This window comes from Chrysoperla carnea, chromosome 4 (genome assembly GCF_905475395.1).
Source record: "Chrysoperla carnea chromosome 4, inChrCarn1.1, whole genome shotgun sequence".
In the NCBI taxonomy this organism is placed as follows: Eukaryota; Metazoa; Arthropoda; class Insecta; order Neuroptera; family Chrysopidae; genus Chrysoperla; species Chrysoperla carnea.
This window is the reverse complement of record NC_058340.1, coordinates 76,055,023-76,073,786: the sequence shown is the minus strand read 5'-3', so window position 1 is coordinate 76,073,786 and position 18,764 is coordinate 76,055,023. Positions and strand designations below refer to the sequence as shown.

General features: G+C 29.6%; 1 protein-coding gene across 2 annotated transcripts in view; it reads right to left on the bottom strand.

The window, feature by feature from the left end:
• The window catches only part of LOC123299242, a 158,867-nt gene that overhangs the window by 76,898 nt on the left and 63,205 nt on the right, over positions 1 to 18,764 (bottom strand). For both annotated transcript variants that reach the window (XM_044881565.1, XM_044881566.1), the window contains exon 2: positions 609 to 686. The gene's annotated coding sequence lies outside the window, so the exon portion shown is untranslated. The remainder of the gene's footprint in view (positions 1 to 608; positions 687 to 18,764) is intronic.

Sequence of the window (18,764 nt, the reverse complement as noted above, 5' to 3'; positions counted from 1 at the left end):
AACACTTGTATAAATGTTTGATTTCTATTTTCGAAGTGAAAACAAGACCTTTCTATTAGAAAAATCCAATAATAATGGTTATTTAATTTCTTGTTTCTCGTTTTTTTTTGGATAATTATTACAAAATTTCTTCTAAAATTTTTTAATACTTCGTAAAAAATTATTCAGGAACACAAAATATATTCTTGTAATTATTATAAACTTCGCATGTTCTTCGCAAAAGTTATAATAGGGGAAAAATAATCGTTTTTACGATAGTTTTGCATGTTTAACACAAATATTTTTGTTTTTAAAATATTATTATTTGATATTTAATATTATACAAGTGATTATAAAGTACTAGCTAGATTTCCACTCGCTTCGCAGGGTTTAAAAGTAAAGATTGGTTTTACACAGGTAAAATATATGTACAGTTTTAAATTTTTTTGAGTGTAAAATAGTCATAATTCATTGAGTTTGTCAGAAAAGGTGCCCATGAATTACTTTACATTTACCATTTTTACAGAAACCTTCAATTTATGGTTCAAAATGATACTGGAATTCCCATAAGGCAATGTTACATAACATTTTCAACGCCTACACGTCTAATAGCCCCAAATGCGACTTACCTCAAAAAGTTGATGTTGTTTATAAATATTTAAAGACCACATTGAATAATTATCAATCATAATCATATTGATCATAATCTGTAACAAAAATAAAACACTAGCATTAATATTTATAATTATAATTTATAATAAATATTTTAATTAATTAATTTATATAGTCCAAGAGCCTCTGAACGTAAAAGACGTTCAATTTGAAATCGATTAAATTTACAATTGCTGAATTGAAATGTATCCTCATACCTTCTTGAGAAAAATCCGCTAAAAATGTATTTCACGAAATTTTACAAAACCCTTTAAAAAACACGGTTTCTGTATGATATTCCATCCATATGGATCCACCACGGGATCCATATATTTTTCCCATATGCAAGAATTTAAAAAAAAAAAAGAAATTCAATTTCTAGTACCTATTTTTATTTTTCTTAAGCAAATTTTCATTTCCTTTTTAAAAACTATTAAATAAAAAAAAATTTGTTTCTTCGTATCCTATGGAATCCGATAAAGTATAAAATTGATGAGTGAATCTCGGAGTAAAACATTTAAATTAATTAATTATAGAAACTAATTAATTAATATATGAAAAAAAATACTACATGCATTCCATAAAAAGAAATCGTCACATATTTTAATGTCTGTCTACTCATTTTTGCAAATTATTTATATTTTAAAATAACATAATATTAAAATATGTGTTTATAAAATGACCTTGACTTAAGCGAGATGTATTTATATAAAAACATACTTAAGTCAACCACTACCAATATGGACATTTAAGTAAAATACCACAATTTAAATTTAAAAAGAAAAAAAAGTGCAAACAAACCACAATTCTTTTACTACTGGAGTTACAAGAAAAATATTAAAAAATTCATTCGAAAACATGGCACGAGTTTATTTGCATAAAAAAGCGTTTTAAGTAAACCACGAAATAAGTTGGCTAGTTTAAGCGATTATAAAATATACCAAAAATTATTCATTTAGGGTATTCGATAGTTTTGCTGTATCTGAGGTTTTTTCGGGCCTAATTTTTCCTTTATCCGAATTTTTAAATTTTCGAAATATCGAAAACTAAATAATTTTCAATTTACAATATTTTAAAAATTATTTCAGATATCAAAACGTTGGTTAACGTTTAAGTACGGAATCCTAAAAAACAGTTTTTAATAATGTGAAATTGCATAATTTTCCTTACATCAAACCTATAATAATAATTTTGCTACTTTTTTTTATTTGAAATGCAACCAACTATGGTGAGTTTTAAAAAATCAGCATTCCCGTGTTCTCTGAACCATTCATTCTACCATAGCGTATATAAGAAAACTACACTTTACAGTTTACAGTCATGAACTAACCATTTATATCCTAAACGTAAACCTATCCGGTAGGAATAATCCTTCAATTGTATTATTTAACGAACACAAAATAAAAATAAAAAAAACACTGCATGATGGTGTAATAATATATATGTGTGGTAATCGTAAATTGTCGATTACGACTTGAATACAAAATAACTTTGTTGATAACGCGTAGTTTCTTAGTCCATAAACTGTGTTGGATTTGAATATTTAAATTTATTTTCAAAAAAAAAACAAGAAATACAGTTAAAAGAAATTCAAATTCATTTCATATTTATCTAAAAATTTTTTCTTAAGTAATGTTTTATCGTTTTTAATATGAAACTCAGAATAGAGTACTTGTGAGAGTCCGTGAAATCATAACAAAATCCATCATCTGAAAATAAGGTACACAGTTCTCTCAAAATCTAATCAATAATGGCTTCGTCAATATGAAATTAAGAAACGCAAAATTTTTTAGCAATCGAAAACATCGTATGAATCGTGGTACTAGGTAATCATACCTAATTTCAAACATTTATATAAACAACTTTACCAGTTTCTGTCTCGCGACGCGATTTCACGAGTGTAAATTTCAGCTTTCTGTTTTAATACAGGTTAATTACTTTAAAATGAGTTGTGAAAAAAATTTGAATGGATTAAATTTCAGATTCTGAACAAACAAACGTGGAATTTGTTGTGTAATATAATTATAAACGTTTTTATAAACTATTTTTACTTTTTAGTGAGCGAGGAAGTCATTAATGAATCCCCCAAAAATAAAACTAAATAACTCATATTAAAATACCAACATTTAGTATGTTTACAAATATTTTGGATAATAACGTTAATTGTTTTAAAAAGATGTACCTCCTATATTATATCTTATAGCCAGGCCAGCTGCTAATTACAAGAATAATTAAGATGTATTTCACAAGTTTGTAGAAAAAATTGTGCAATGAAATCGAAAAATTTACTTCCTTAATTTTAATTTATATAAAACTAGCTGTACGTGGCATGCGTTGATGCTACATAAAGTACGAGTAAAATTTACAAATTTTTCGGGTACAGAGCCCTAAACTCGCACTTGAAACATATCTAAGAGCATTCTCCATTAAATAATTTTTTCTTAGAGCCTTCTCCAAACCGTTTTAGAGGATCATGGTAAACATGTTTTATGGATAAGAAAATTTTGTCGCATAATACGTTGGTTGTCGCCATATTAGCTCAGTTGCTTAAGGCGTAACCAATTCCGTCCGCGGTATGCATATGATAGGCGGGTTTGATTCCCGCCGTTGCAACAAAATTAATTTAATTAATAGTTGTGGTGGGTTGGTGTAGTGCATGTTATATGCCTGAAGGAGGTGCACTCAGCCTCTGAAATTGAGGAGCTGATAAATGAAATTAGCAGCGGAAAGGTGATAAAACACATCTGGTATCAAAATGGGCTCTATAGCCTAAGCGTGTCCTTCGTGGACAGCCAATATAACCTAGCCTAATACGTTCGTTAATTTACTGTTAAGTGTAAACGAAGTGAATTTGTTTTAAAATTTAAATACAACCCTTATCTGAAAGGTATTTCTTTCAAGTATATGTTTCTATGTAAATCTTTTTTTAGAAAACTTAGAAGAAGGTCTCTACTCCCCCACTCTCTGCACCTTGCCATATATTTTTATTTAAAGTTATTGTTTCTCTTTTAGTATTTATTTATATTACAAAAATTTTTCAAGCATATAAGATAAGAAAATTTTTCATGTAAAAAAAACTTTTCTTCCTTTTAAAATGGTTTTTCCATTTTCTTAATTAAATCGATAAATACTTTAAATGTATTGATTATAAAGCATCTATATGAAAACCTGTATTTCGTATAATTCATTCATCTATACGATTTAAGTTTGCTATTAAATTACGGAAGGAACATGAAATACCTAAAGCAGATAATTATGTTTTGTAAATATAAGTTAGAATGCGATAGATGTATACGATAGACAGTGAGATGAAGACGGAAATAGAACAGAATTCCGGCCGGATGTTACATTTCTACGCTTCAAATCATATTCAATAACATTCATCAGTTATTTTTTTATTTAACGAATATATGAAATTATTTTGTTTATTTTTGTTTATTTAAGTTTTTTTCTGCTGAAAATGACCTTGCTTAATGATTTTCCACGTTTATTCATTTATTAAATGTCCCATACACGATCAAAAATAAAGAAAGAACCTTACTTGTGCAATAAATTTGAACATGTATGTGATTCAGTAAAATTTTGATTTATTTATTTAATTCTATATTTGAGGTTTATCTATTTGTCATATTTTGTCAGAATTTTATCTTAGAATTCAAAAGATATCATCTTTTCGTAAATACTATCTCTATTCAAACTGAAATTAGTTTTTCTTGTGGCGTTTTTCCTCTAATGATTTGGACTCGAAGAACTAAATTGAAAGTTGGTATAATTCAACTCTCTGTAAAAATTCACTCTTTGTACTCTTACAAACTTGAAAAAACGATAGGTGTCGGGTACACTCGGTAGAAACTATGATCCTTTCGTACCTTCATACATTAAAAAAGTAGCACTTACTTTTTTTATTTACAAGATGTTTTTCTGAAAATTTAAGATGTTTTTTGGACACCATGTTTGAAAAAACTATTCTTATGTAGGGAAAACTCGATTGGGATAGAAATTTAATGTGCTAGACTTCTGTGTTTGACAAACGAACTTTTTAAGAATATGTGTAAAACTCAATTTATGGTATCTATTTTTGAGAGATAGATGCTATGGCGAAAACGAAAAAGAGTCATCTTCACTCGACAAAAAAAAAAAATAGAATTTCTAAAGCTCTCCGTGTATAAAATAATTATGTAGGTCGAAAAAATATCAATACGATTCAAAGGAAGTACATTAGAATTTTCTAGATTTTATAATATCCTATTCAATACTTGATTTTCCTTGAACATAACAAGAAAAAATCTTTTAATTAAAAGTAATTAAAGTTTCTGTTTAGAATTACAGCAAGTAACACAAGCTTTATACACATACATAGAAAAAAATTATACTTAATACAAACGTAAAAAGCTTTTCTTTATTTTAAGCATAGTTCGTTCACATCAATCGTCTTCTGGTAACGAAACTCATACCTCATACAACTCCACAGTAATTAATAGCTTGTCACCCTTTGAACTCGTATGCTTTAAGATAGTTCAAACGTCACAGTCTAAAAATATTTTTGTTAGAGATTGCATTAGATAATGTAAAAAAACATTAATGAACGTATATTTACGTATTTTTTTTTAATTAATAATTACATTTTGTTATTAATTAATTATTAATAAAAAAGAATTATATCTTAAATAAGAAAAAACGGTAGTATTTACACCCGTGGTGGCTTTGAGCCAATCGAAATCACACTAAATTTACATTTTTCAATTTGTTTCTATTAAATTACGTTTAATTAGACAAACCATTTGCATGCCAATAAAAGAAAGTTCCAAGCCTGACAATAAAGCCTTTTTAAGCCCAAAGAATACAACTTTGTACTATCATATAAAAGATTTGTTTGAATCTACTCGATCTCTTTACAGATGGCAGGTTTAGATTTGATCTCTAGTTATAAATTATCCTCATTTTGGTTGAGCTAAACGCTTGCTATCAACTAATAATTTTGAATCAAACACTTTTTAAAATAAAAATATTAAAATCACAGAAAAATAAATATACAAAATAACAATAATAATGAATTTAATGAACAATTAACCGGAAATTAAAAGATAAATAAATAAAATAAATTATTTTTTTAAAAGCATAATGTATAAAATGGGGCATAAAAGTGTGCGTTTTTGAAAACGGTGAAACAAAACCCGAAAACTTTTCCATATTAAATTAAGGTACAAAACGTTAGGAAGTCATAGATTAGTCGGAACTAATAATGAGTTTTTTCTTGTGAGTTTACGTGAAAAAAAGAGTTACCCGGAGGGAGACTAGTTGCACTAGGTTATTTAACAGTTAAAGCATTGCAAAAACGGAACTAACAATAGATTATTCAAATTCAAGACAATCAATTTGTACGCCTGGATAGAAGTCATTTTATTGGAGTTACTTCGGAACATTTAGTTAATTTTCTTGAATGTAATGCATCCATTTGTGAATGTTTAGATTTATATTTATGGCGATTTCAAAATCACACAATCATCTGCTTCATCCAACATAAACAGCATCAGGGACGGATAAATAGATGAAGCGGTTAGTTAAGCTACTAGCTAGACTAGCATTGACTGGTAGTCGATGATATAATAGCCAGCTTGGATGGATCTACAATCATTCATATTCAACCAATGGTTACAATTTAATTTACTAGATACAGAATCTAACGCCAGACAATACAATATAATAAAATACAATGCATCGTAACATTATTAATATTGTTTGTTGTGTTATATGGACGAACAATAGACAACAATACAATCAAGTAACGTATCAATACGTAAAACTAAAGGATTCGATAGTTTTATGGAACATTCACGTTATTCCCACTTTGGGAATGCTTGCACTAAACACAATTTTGAATAGGGGATATCGATGTTGTTGGCCACGTCTTAAATATCGTGGTTGAAGCAATATCTAACTATTTAACAAAGCACATTTCAAATTGATTTTATTAATAAAACCTCTTTATCTTAAAAAATTTTTAAATAGAAATTATTTATGTATAGATGGGAATTAAAATTATAATTTTTTCAAGAACAGATGCATTTTTCATAGAAATTAAATTACTAAACACTTATGTAAATAATCTAGAAAAGTTATGTTTTCAAAGTGTATTCGATATACAAGGAAAAAAAATATTTCATATAACTATTCTAAGTTGTAAAACAAACTATTCTTTTATAATAAAAATAGACCTTTCATAATTTATACAGATTGTATTCTTTTTAACTATATATGGAGCATTCCGTAATGATTGCAGTCAAACAATACTTACATTGATATTGATAAATGGTATATTTATTGGCCATTAAATATGGTAACTATAAGTATTTTCATCTGGTAGTTTAAATTAGAATCAACGGAAACGAGTTCACTTTCTGTTTTAATTAGTACGAATTATCGCCAGTTGGTCGGGTTGCAACTACCAGTTATAAATAAAGAATAAAATTCTAAAAAGACTTTGTTTAGAGATTGAAAAAAAATGTGTTAATTAGATGAGCTTTTCTTAATAGAGCATTTAATTTTTCATTGAATACGTGTGTATGGTTAAGTACCAAAGTTTTATCCAAGACGATTATGAATATAGATTGAGTATTCGATGAAATTCTTGTTCTAATATAAAAAAGAGATATAAGGAAAGTTACAGTAGAGCTATCTCTGTCGCATGTCTATGATCACCGCACAGTGGAACAAAGATAACTCTACCTTAGATTAAGAGGCTGTCTCTTTCAAAAGTTGGCATGACTTTTTAACACAGAAAGTATATGAATCAGTCTAGGAGCACTAAGTCTATGGTTTTATCACAATCTCATCAATAGTTTAAAAAGGCATAGAACACAAACATACATACATACGTACAACAAATATTGACTTATGTTTATATAGATACGCTTTTCCATCAAGACTAATAACAAAACATATATACAATTCAAAAAGATACAGCCCGTATAATGATATTATGACTATGTAGGCTGTCTATTAAGTCTCAGGTACTCAATCTAAAACTAAAACATGAAATATTCGGCTTTTTGTCTTGTACGACTAAAAAATAAATAAAATAAAATATAGACATATAGAGTGTATAAGCGCACCTGTGCTCGTTGCTCGTTACTCGTTACTCGTGCTTGTTTAGCTTAAAATGTTTATATAAATAATTTATAAACATTACATTTTATGCATAATGTAGAACCTAAACAACATATCTTACATATAGCTGGCTATAGGTAGGTAGGTTTAAGGGTATAGCAGTCATTCCTTATTACTTGTACCAACCTCTACTCATAGAAACCACTAGCTAACTAACCTTACCGAAGTGAAGCCAAGTTATACCTGAATGTACCATTTTACATTAACAAATTACAGAAAGGTTTAAACATTACAGCAAGCTTTAAAACTTTTTAAATATATTTATACCATGTATATATGAAATATACATAGTATATTAAGTTTACTCCCAAGTTTGTAACGCTTAAAAATAATGATGCTAGAAAAAAAATTCAGTCATAGGTGTTCATAAAATCACCTAATTAGTCCATTTCCGGTTATCCGTCCGTCCGTCCGTCAATCCATCCGCCCGTCCGTCTGTGGACACGATAACTCAAAAACGAAAAAAGATATCGAGCTGAAACAGCGTTACTCAGGGCGTAAAAAGTGAGGTAAAGTTTGTAAATGAGCATCATAGGTCAATTGGGTCTTGGGTTCGTAGGACCCATCTTGTAAACAGTTAGAGATAGAACAAAAGTTTAAATGTGAAAAATGTTCCTTATCAAAAATTAAACAACTTTTGTTTGAAACATTTTTTCGTAAACATCACTGTTTACCCGTGAGGGCGCCAATTAGGCGGAAATTTTATAATATGTACTATACTTGATTATCAGTTATGTATGTGTCACATGTTTGTATGTGTTATGTGATAAAGAAATCAACACTGACTATGCATGGTATTTCAACAATTAACTCAGTCAATTATTTATTTCACTAGTTTTTGATTAACAAAGTTTCCAAAAATCACAAAAAATTCCTAGGTCATCGGATTTTTAGTGTTATTTTATCGTTCAAAGTTGGCTGAAAAAATGATGAATCTTATACGTTATCCTTTTCAATTGGATATTTCTATATAAAAAAATCTAGAGAATGTGATAAAAAACTATCTAAAATATTTAGACAATCTTGTAGTTTATAATAATACCATCAAAATATAAGGTAGTCGATGATACCAAAACAAAATTTTAATTTAATTATGAATTCATCGAAGATCCATCATTTGATGAACAGAGACGACTATAGTTAGAATATTGATGATTGAAGAGACATATCTATATTATAAAATTTATAAGCAGCTCTTGCTCACAATATATTATGTATTTTTGTAGTTGCGTGATCTTGTAAAGCTTAAAATTAACATTATTTGACTACAAAGCATGTCTTATAGTCTAGGAGCCAGGTACAATTTTGGTCAATTATTTCTTCTCGAGTGAAACTTCGTAAAATGCATTAGGCACTTATACTACGAATACTCGCGACCGTCAGCTGCGACTCCGTGGGTGGGGCGGGCAGTGGCAGCCTCCCACGCATGGAGGAAAAAAAAATCTTTTCAGTCATTTCCTCCCATTTGAAAATTTGTCAGATTATAGTTTACCTAGTATTTTAAAGAAAAAACAAAGTCAGCTGACCATAACATGGTGGATTATATATCAGCTGGCTGCTTGAACATGAAAAAAAAAATTTATATTTTCAATGATTTCCTCTCAACTAAAAATTTACCTGGTGGTCGTTTATATGCTACTATGAATGAAAATTAATGTCAGCTTGCTATATCTAAGTGGAAAGTTTGTCAGGTGGTACCTTCAAAGGTGTAACGCAGCAACATCGATCACCTACTGTATCTTATCAGCTGACGACTTTTCCCTTGACTTACAGCTAGCTGATTTTTTTCATTATTTACTAGAGCATATTAACAATCATCCTATAAATTTTCGTTCGGGAGAAAATAACGTATCTTAAGTTATTCTTTCTTTCTATATCGCAGCCATGACTGCGCACAAAGGCCCTTTGTTGTGTATAGCGCATGTAGAAGATTTTCGGTAGAAAAAAAATAGGTGGGGAATATAATGCGACTCGAGGAGAAAGTGAAACGTGTTTAGTCGACAAGAGTGTTAGTATTCGTTGTGTGCGTAGTCATGGTAGGGATAATAAAATCGATGCCAGCGCTTTAAGTGAAAAATTTTGGAGATAAAGTGGGCTGTTATGACTAATTTGCAATTATTTACATGTTAATGATATAGAAACTGTCAAATTAAAATGATTGAAAAACACTAATTAATTAAACTTAATGCATTAAAAATTGTGAAAATAAGAAATCAAATTGTACAAATATTATTTTTCAAATGTTAATTATCGTAATTATTTATTTAAATTTGTGAAACAAGAATATTAAATTTTAAATGTAAGTTTTCAATGCAATCCACACAATTATATATGCATCCATTAATTCTATAATTAAAGTAGTGTATCGTTGTCATGGAAACGAAATTCACGCTCGGAGCGAATAGTCACAGTTCGGTAAAAAAATAAACATGTCTAATGTAATACCTTTTTGTGTCTTTTGCAAAAAAACCAATGCTCAGTTAAAATTATTTAGCGAAGATCAATTAAATAAGTGCAGAAATGTATTGGCAATACGAAATGCTAATAATTTAAGTGGTCACGATACTGTCCACTGTTAAGTGGTCACAAGATGTGACAGCAGATCTTAAAAATAGCCGAATAAAAAAAAGTACTGAACATCTTCACAGATTCATCGACGGTATTAATCGTAATATAAATCCGTTTGATGAGAATTTAGATAAACTAGTTTTATACAATATTTCTACTGGTGAAGCAGCACCCGAGCATATTGAGAATTTTCTACTCAGTATTGAACAAGAAGGCAGTAAAAGACGTGAGGATTTCATACTCGGATGCGTTACAGATCCGAACAATTTTGATCGAGCTATTCCAAAAGTTAAGTGCCATACTTTTGTTGATATGACGAAGAAAAAAAAAGTTAAGGTTGGACGAGGAGAAATGGAACTTCGAGGAGAAATGAAAAATATTTAACTACAATAAATTATTCATTAATTAATTCACTCATACCAACATTTTCTCCATTATTTAACTTTAAATTTGTTATCAAAACACTCAAATCAAGCATACTGCCGAATAACTTAAGATACGTTATTTTCTCCCGGACGAAAATTTATAGGATGATTGTTAATATGCTCTAGTAAATAATGAAAAAAATCAGCTAGCTGTAAGTCAAGGGAAAAGTCGTCAGCTGATAAGATACAGTAGGTGATCGATGTTGCTGCGTTACACCTTTGAAGGTACCAGCTGACAAACTTTCCACTTAGATATAGCAAGCTGACATTAATTTTCATTCATAGTAGCATATAAACGACCACCAGGTAAATTTTTAGTTGAGAGGAAATCATTGAAAATATAAATTTTTTTTTTCATGTTCAAGCAGCCAGCTGATATATAATCCACCATGTTATGGTCAGCTGACTTTGTTTTTTCTTTAAAATACTAGGTAAACTATAATCTGACAAATTTTCAAATGGGAGGAAATGACTGAAAAGATTTTTTTTCCTCCATGCGTGGGAGGCTGCCACTGCCCGCCCCACCCACGGAGTCGCAGCTGACGGTCGCGAGTATTCGTAGTATAAATCCCTAATGCATTTCACAAATTTTTGATTGGGAGGGACTTGGTCGTGAAAATCTGTCACTGGCTCCTAGACTATTAGTTTTATATGTATGTACCGTGTTATAAACCAAAACTTTTTTACAATACTGTAGGTTTACAATCACCTTAAGGATGTTGTTTTGCTTTAATATTGTGGAAAAGTTTTGGGTTATTTGCATGGCAAGAGTATACTGGTCGTTTAATTCATACTTTCGCATAGTGCATGCTACGAGTATGACAGAGAACACAATTTTTTGTGCGATACACTTTTTTCACATAGTTCCCAAAAGTGAGAATTGAAATATCTTTTAGTACCACATGGTACTTCATACAGCCATACAGGAATTTAATGAAACACATTTATTTACTGGAACGATAAAATATCAAAACACAATCTCATAAAGTATGGATTTTTTAAGCTAAGTAGATACACGTTTTTAAGACACTTAAAACGTAAAAAAAAAAAATAACGTAATTTATGTTTAATCTTATATCCACAATTATTCTAGTTGGAATAAAAATGCTACAAGAAAACTTAAAAGTTAGCTGGAATAAAATAATTATACTTGAAAAATTATATTCAGTTCAAAGAAAATACATCTAATTCCTAAATTTAATTTATAGTCTAAGCGTTCTACTTTTTTTTAACAAAAAAATTCGTTACAGGGCTAACTCAGCGGGAAAGGATCGAAAAAGGGATTATAACTTGGTTGGGTAAAAAATCCAACAGCTGAATGTTTGCTGGTGAAGAGGGGAAAACGGTTTTTTGCGATACAGAGTAAATACTCGTCCTATCAAAAAAAGTAATAATCAAATTTCATATCTATTCCCATTTTTGTAATATTTTATGCAATACAAATTACATATTTGATGTCACATTGTGTAGAAGTTGTATTATATTCGTATATAAGGTTAATACAATTTTCCTTTTAAGAGCTAGGATGCCACAGACAAAAACACAGATACATAAACATGTTAAACTTATAACATCCTTCTTTGTTAGTCCGGGGGTTAAAAAATGTTTTAGAAGCACTCATCTGGTATTTTATAAAGTTTCATAATGTTATCAAAAACGTGGTAGATGATAATGGAACACGATATTTTGTTATTTAAAATTTTAACAACAATTGTTTATAGAAAATAATAATAAACACTGTAGGCACGAGAAGAGACAAGCGGACTGAGGAGGGACGAACGATGCGAGGCTGGCATTCAGGCGGGTGCAAGCAAGCTAAAAACTATTATTATTATTATTATTATTGTAGCAAGCGAATAAATATTTTATGTTTGTTGATATTTTTATAAAAAGTGAGAGATAACATTCATCCATTGTTAAGTCTCACAACTCTCAGCGGAGTATTCATAGAATTTTATCCGTCATCAGTTCTAGAAAAATATGAAACATATATATTTTATACAAAACTAAACCACATACTAAAAACAAAACTCATTGTTTTAAAAACTATGATTTGTTGTGAAATATATTATGAAAAGCTTGGAAAATAGATGTACTACGTGTTCTAAGCGAGCTTAGTTAGCTTGATTCAAGTTTGGATATTACTTGGTATACAGTAGAGTCTGGATAATCAGAACAAGGTTCTCTATTAAACACAAAAATGTTATTGTTTGTTTGTATATACAGAAATTTAATTCATTGATTCTAGAAACACAGTAGCATCACAAGAACACGTTTTTACTACTATGTGTATACAGTCTCGCTTAATTTTGGACCCAAGTTTGTAACGCTTAAAATATCGATGCTATGGACAAATTTTAGGTATAGGTAAGTGTTCATAAAATCACCTAATTATTCCATTTCCGTGTCTATCCGCCTGTCTGTCAAAACGATAACTGAAAAACGTAAGGAGATATCAAGCTGAAATTTTTATAGCGCACTCAAAAAAAGTGAGTGACGAAAGTTGTGTTCGTAAATGAGCAGCATAGATCAATTGGGTTTTGGTTCCGTAGGAAACTTACTTAAATTGATTTTTATTAAGTTACATAAGAATCTGGAACACTTTGTAAAAAAAAAAAATACATATTTATAACTATTTTTTTTTAAATATTTGAGCTTTGCGTGCTTTGTTTTGCTGAGGAAAGCTGATATCTCTGTGGAACTATAATATAAAAATTCTTTCTATTTTATTTTTTGCTGCACTATTAAAATAGTTTTTTCTAACGATATAAACAATTACACATTTTTATTCAAATGTCTAAGAGTAATATTACAGCACGTGACTTCCATTTTTAAGCATAATCTTTAGTGATTTACAATAGATCGTTTTTTTTTTTTCACAACACGTAGCGAGATAAAGAAAATGAGACATAAACTCAATCATAATGTTGTCCTAAAAAACAAACAACATTATGTTTCGAAATTCGAGTTATCGAGGTTCCACAGTATTTGTTGTTGGCCTTTGTGTCTGGCCGAAGCATAAGTCGAACTTTTGTTTTTCTTATGACAAAAACCCATGTTTTTAAGCCTTAGAATGATTTCCAGAAATGTTGAATAAAACCCAAATTATACCCAATATTCTATACTGATGTTCGTAATCAACCTATGATTGAATGATTCATACAATCAAAAATGTTCTCGATAGAATCACTCATAAATGCACCCACCACAAAATAAAATTAGAACAATATACATATTTTTTTTTTTAGAAGATTTGCAATAAACGATAACCTTTGTTATTAAATCTGAGTCAGAGACTTACTTTACACAAATTCATTTAAAATAAACTAAACACAAAAGATTTTAAGTCTAAATATAAAATCAGACAGATAAATTGATTTCCTCTGGAATGTGTGTAACTTTGCGAGATGCAATGCAATAGACGCAACAAAACGTCAGTTCAATGTAAGTGTAGTATTCCTTGAAAATTTTGTGATTAATTTTATACCACAAAACAAAAAACAACAAGTGAAAACAAACAATTGACTGAGTTAATTGTTGAAATACCATGTATAGGCAGTGTTGATAACTCTGTCACATTTCACATACATACATATCTGACATATTTAACTGATATTCTCATATAATGCGCAAGTGTTGATGCGCACTAGTTTGTTTTTTTGACGTCACGTAAATAACAAAAGATACTCACTTTGATATTAATACATACTATAAAATTTTTACCTAATAAACGCCGTCGTGGGTAAACAGTGATGTTAACAAAAAAATGTTTCAAACAAAAGTTGTTTATTTTTTTGTAAGGAACAGTTTTTACATTTAAACTTTTATTCTATCTCTAACGGTTTACAAGATGGGTACTACGGACCCATGACCCAATTGACCCATGTTGCTCATTTACGAACTTGACCTCACTTTTTACGTCCTAAACACGCTGTAAAAATTTCAGCTTGATATCTCTTTTCGTTTTTGAGTAATCGTGACCACAGACGGACGGACGGACGGACGGCCGGACGGCCGGACGGACGGACAACCGGAAATGGATTAATTAGGTGATTTTATGAACACCTATACCAATTTTTTTTTTGTAGCATCAATATTTTTAGGCGTTACAAACTTGGGACTAAACTTATAATACTATGTATATTTCATATATACATGGTATAAAAATCAAACCAAAATCACTTATCAGAACGAACATCAGACATCATACATCACACTAATATGTGTTTATAAAGCCTGGTTTACACTATTAAGGTACAGTCAAACCTGAGTGAGTGAATCCAGGTCCCGCCATTTTCACCCTCTAAAACGCATAGAGATAATACCATAAAGCTGTTTAGACATAGCTGTTCTTGACCCCAATGAGACAGGAAGAATTGGACAGAAATTTTAGGCGTTTAAGGCAGGCGAACACAGCTATATGCGCCTACTTTATTTGCGTCTCTACAGCTATACGCGCCTACTATATCTGTCTCTCTTTACTGATCAATCGTTGGCGGTGTTTTTACAGCTTTATGGTATTATCTTTATGCTAAAACTTCTACAAGTGAGAAAGAAAACCTCTTTAAGAGACTGTAATTTCTCTCTCGTGAACTCCCATAATAGACCGTGGGAAACTACGGTTTTTTTTTTAATGATAAATACATACTTTAAAGTTCGTGAGTAACTTCCTTTTGACGAGTCTACCAACTTCAGAGGCTCTTTTGTAAATACAAAAGGGCACTTAGCTAGTTTGGCGTGTGTATCTATTCCCTTAGACGCCTTAGAGTATAAGTGTAACGAAGTCCTTGAGATAGACCACAATTAATAAGCGACATGCGACAATTATCTTGTATAATGTAACATGGACATTATAACGGTTTCAATTAATCGTCATCAAAGAGTCAGTTAAGTTTTAGGTTGGTGTTTATTGTGTGTGTATGTGTTCGTCTACAAATTTGCATTCCAAACGCGCCCTCATCTCTATACCAAAGTTAATAATAATGTAAAATTATATAAACTATATTGAACTACAGAAAGTGAATGCTCGCTCGCTACTCAATGCTTATTTACAGTCACTATTCCAGTCACTGGTTGGCTCTATGCCGCGGCTCTATTTAATATAAAGTTGATCACACCCAGGGTTACAAGTTTACAACTAATTCATTATGCATTCTAATATGTAAAATCGTCAAGTGTCATCGACTGCTTAGGAATAGAACTGTTTACTAGCTGAAAATTTTCCATAATAATATGATTTGCAACTTGCGTCACAAGATCAAGGATAATTTACGCTTTCCAACTTGGGGGAACCACTCTGTATATTGTTTTAAACAGAGGCAAATTCGGTTATTTTAAATATACAACTTAATATGCAGAAATCTAAAAACTGATTATGTAAACAAGATATTACGTCATACTATACATAACAATTACCAGATTATCAACGGAGTGGGTTCAGATAAAAGGGGTCGATCAAGGTTTAAAATTAAAATTTTTCTCTGCAGTTCACCTAAAATTGCGCGTAAAATAGCTACACAGACTTGATGATTAGCTACATAGAAACGATGTTATTTTACGATGCCACTTCAAGACTGAAAGCAATCTTCTAACAATATATGATTAGCTTAGTGATGCCATTCTAAATCTAAGATGGTTATTTGTCATTAGTTATTTTATCCATGATATGGGTATCAAATGAAAGGGTTTGTTGAGAAGAATGCGAATAACATAAATAAATCGAATGACAATGCGATAAGCATGACCTGATTTTCCCATCGGTTCCTCTATATTTGATATACATACCTAGTTTTAAATCAAAAACAATTTTTTAAAACAAGCATTTATTGTACTAAAAAGTATAAAATAATTATTACTCTAAAATCACTCATTCATGACTATAAGTAAAAGCTTAAGGCGTTGTGCGTTTACAAATAGTTATATATGAGAGACTCGTATAGAAATAATTATTTTCTACATTTTAGTACAGTGAAAGCTTGTCCTTTAAAAAGTATTATTTATTTGAATTTTTATATTTTCAATACCTATTCTCCTCCTGGGTTTGAACCAATATTGGCCCAGCTGTGTAAAACCGAGTTAGGCTCCGTCGAGAGATTCAATTGTAAAAAGTGTGCAAAAATCTATGGCTAAGAAGTCATTGATTTTAAATAACAAAGAACATATGTTTTACAGATGTACCATAGATTGTGAGTACACTTTTTCAATACAAAATTTTCCATATTACATACTTTTGCTAAAAATATTTTACAAAAAATGAAAAAACCACAATTTTTTTTTTTTTTAAACATTTGTAAAACGAATCATATGGGTGGGAACAAATTTACATTCATGCGAAATTCCAAATGGAAAAATTTGTTGTTTTTTTGTTTAAAAATAAATTTTTGTGTATAAAATTAATTATGATGATAAATTTTAAAGTTTAACGTCTTAACCCGTCAGCACTCGCATTATGAGCATTTTAAAAAATAAATTACTTTTATTTTTCAAATAGTAATCGTATTTGTCAAAAATATTGCTATAATATTTAATTGTTTAATAATTTCAGTGATTAATAATTAATAATTATTAATTAATTTTAATAATAAGTTTAATAAATGCAGATGACGTTGTTGTAAGTAACTTTTTTTTATGATTTATTTATATATTATAATTTTTATTGAAAGTATTCTTACTGATACATTATTATATTTAACGCATGCGCGCATAATACATGAACAAGATTACCGAAGGGTTGACGTGAGTGATGTTGACGGGTTATATTTTTATTATCCAACTATATTTCACTCGAGAACTGAGAGACCAATTGTACATTAATTCGAGGGGAAAAGTTACTTGAAATTAAAATAGAAATTTACTTTCTTAGTTTTAACCTCCATATACAATTTTATTGCAAGTTTCTAACTAAATAACTAAATTGTGACCTCGTCATATATAATTTGAACTTTTGTTAACTTGAACAAGGATTGAACCAAATTAACCACCTATCATAAATATTCAAGAAATTTTGTTGACAAACTAAAATGTTAAGTAAATTTTCTAAATCAAATAAAATTAAATTGCTTTAACAAACAAATATTAAAACAGATGTAATCGATAATATTGAAGAAATTTTATGTATTCTGAAAATGATAGTTTAATGGATTTCCATAAATATGCGTACAATTATTTACATGAAAAAATGACACTAACTTAGAAATATTAATTGCGTCTTGAGAATTGAGAAAAACGGAAAAATAAATTTTATTTTGGAATTTGATGAAACTCGATAGGTGGGGTAATTTTGATCCAAAAAGTATAAAAATCAGGTTATTAAATGATTGGATACAGAGTTTCTGAGATATCGTAATATTTTCATCGATTTTAGTGCGTATCTTAAAAACTATTCAACCAGTCATCAAATGCACCCGATTTTTTTACTTTTTGGGTCAAAGTTACCTTATATACTGAGTTTCATTGAAATCGGAGATAAAGAAAATTTTTCGATTTTTTGCAATTTTTTTAAGGGTACCCCTTTGAAAAAAATCGCGAAAATCGGAAAAAAATTTTTTGCTTTGGAATTTGATGAAACTCGGTGGATGGGGTAATATTGACTCAAAAAGTATAAAAATCAAGTTAATTTAAGGATTGGATGCAGAGTTTCTGAGATATCTCAATATTTGGATCGATTTTAGTCCGTATCTCAAGGTAGGGTATTGTACATTGGTTCAATTTTATTGTATCTATAGTGTACAGTTACTAAAAGCGTCCAGTTTGTTTTGTTCGTCTATTGGTGACCTAAATATTAATACAGAAATAAATAAATCGAAAATTAATATTCAAATATCTAATAAATTTTAAGAATTTTAACGACCTGTAATAATAACCACAGTTTATTTAGTAAATCAATTTCCTGACGTAAATTGCGCGTTAATTTTGTTACAACAACTCAAGGTTAAATTTAATTTTACTCAAAATTAATGGTCTATTTTGTTTTTC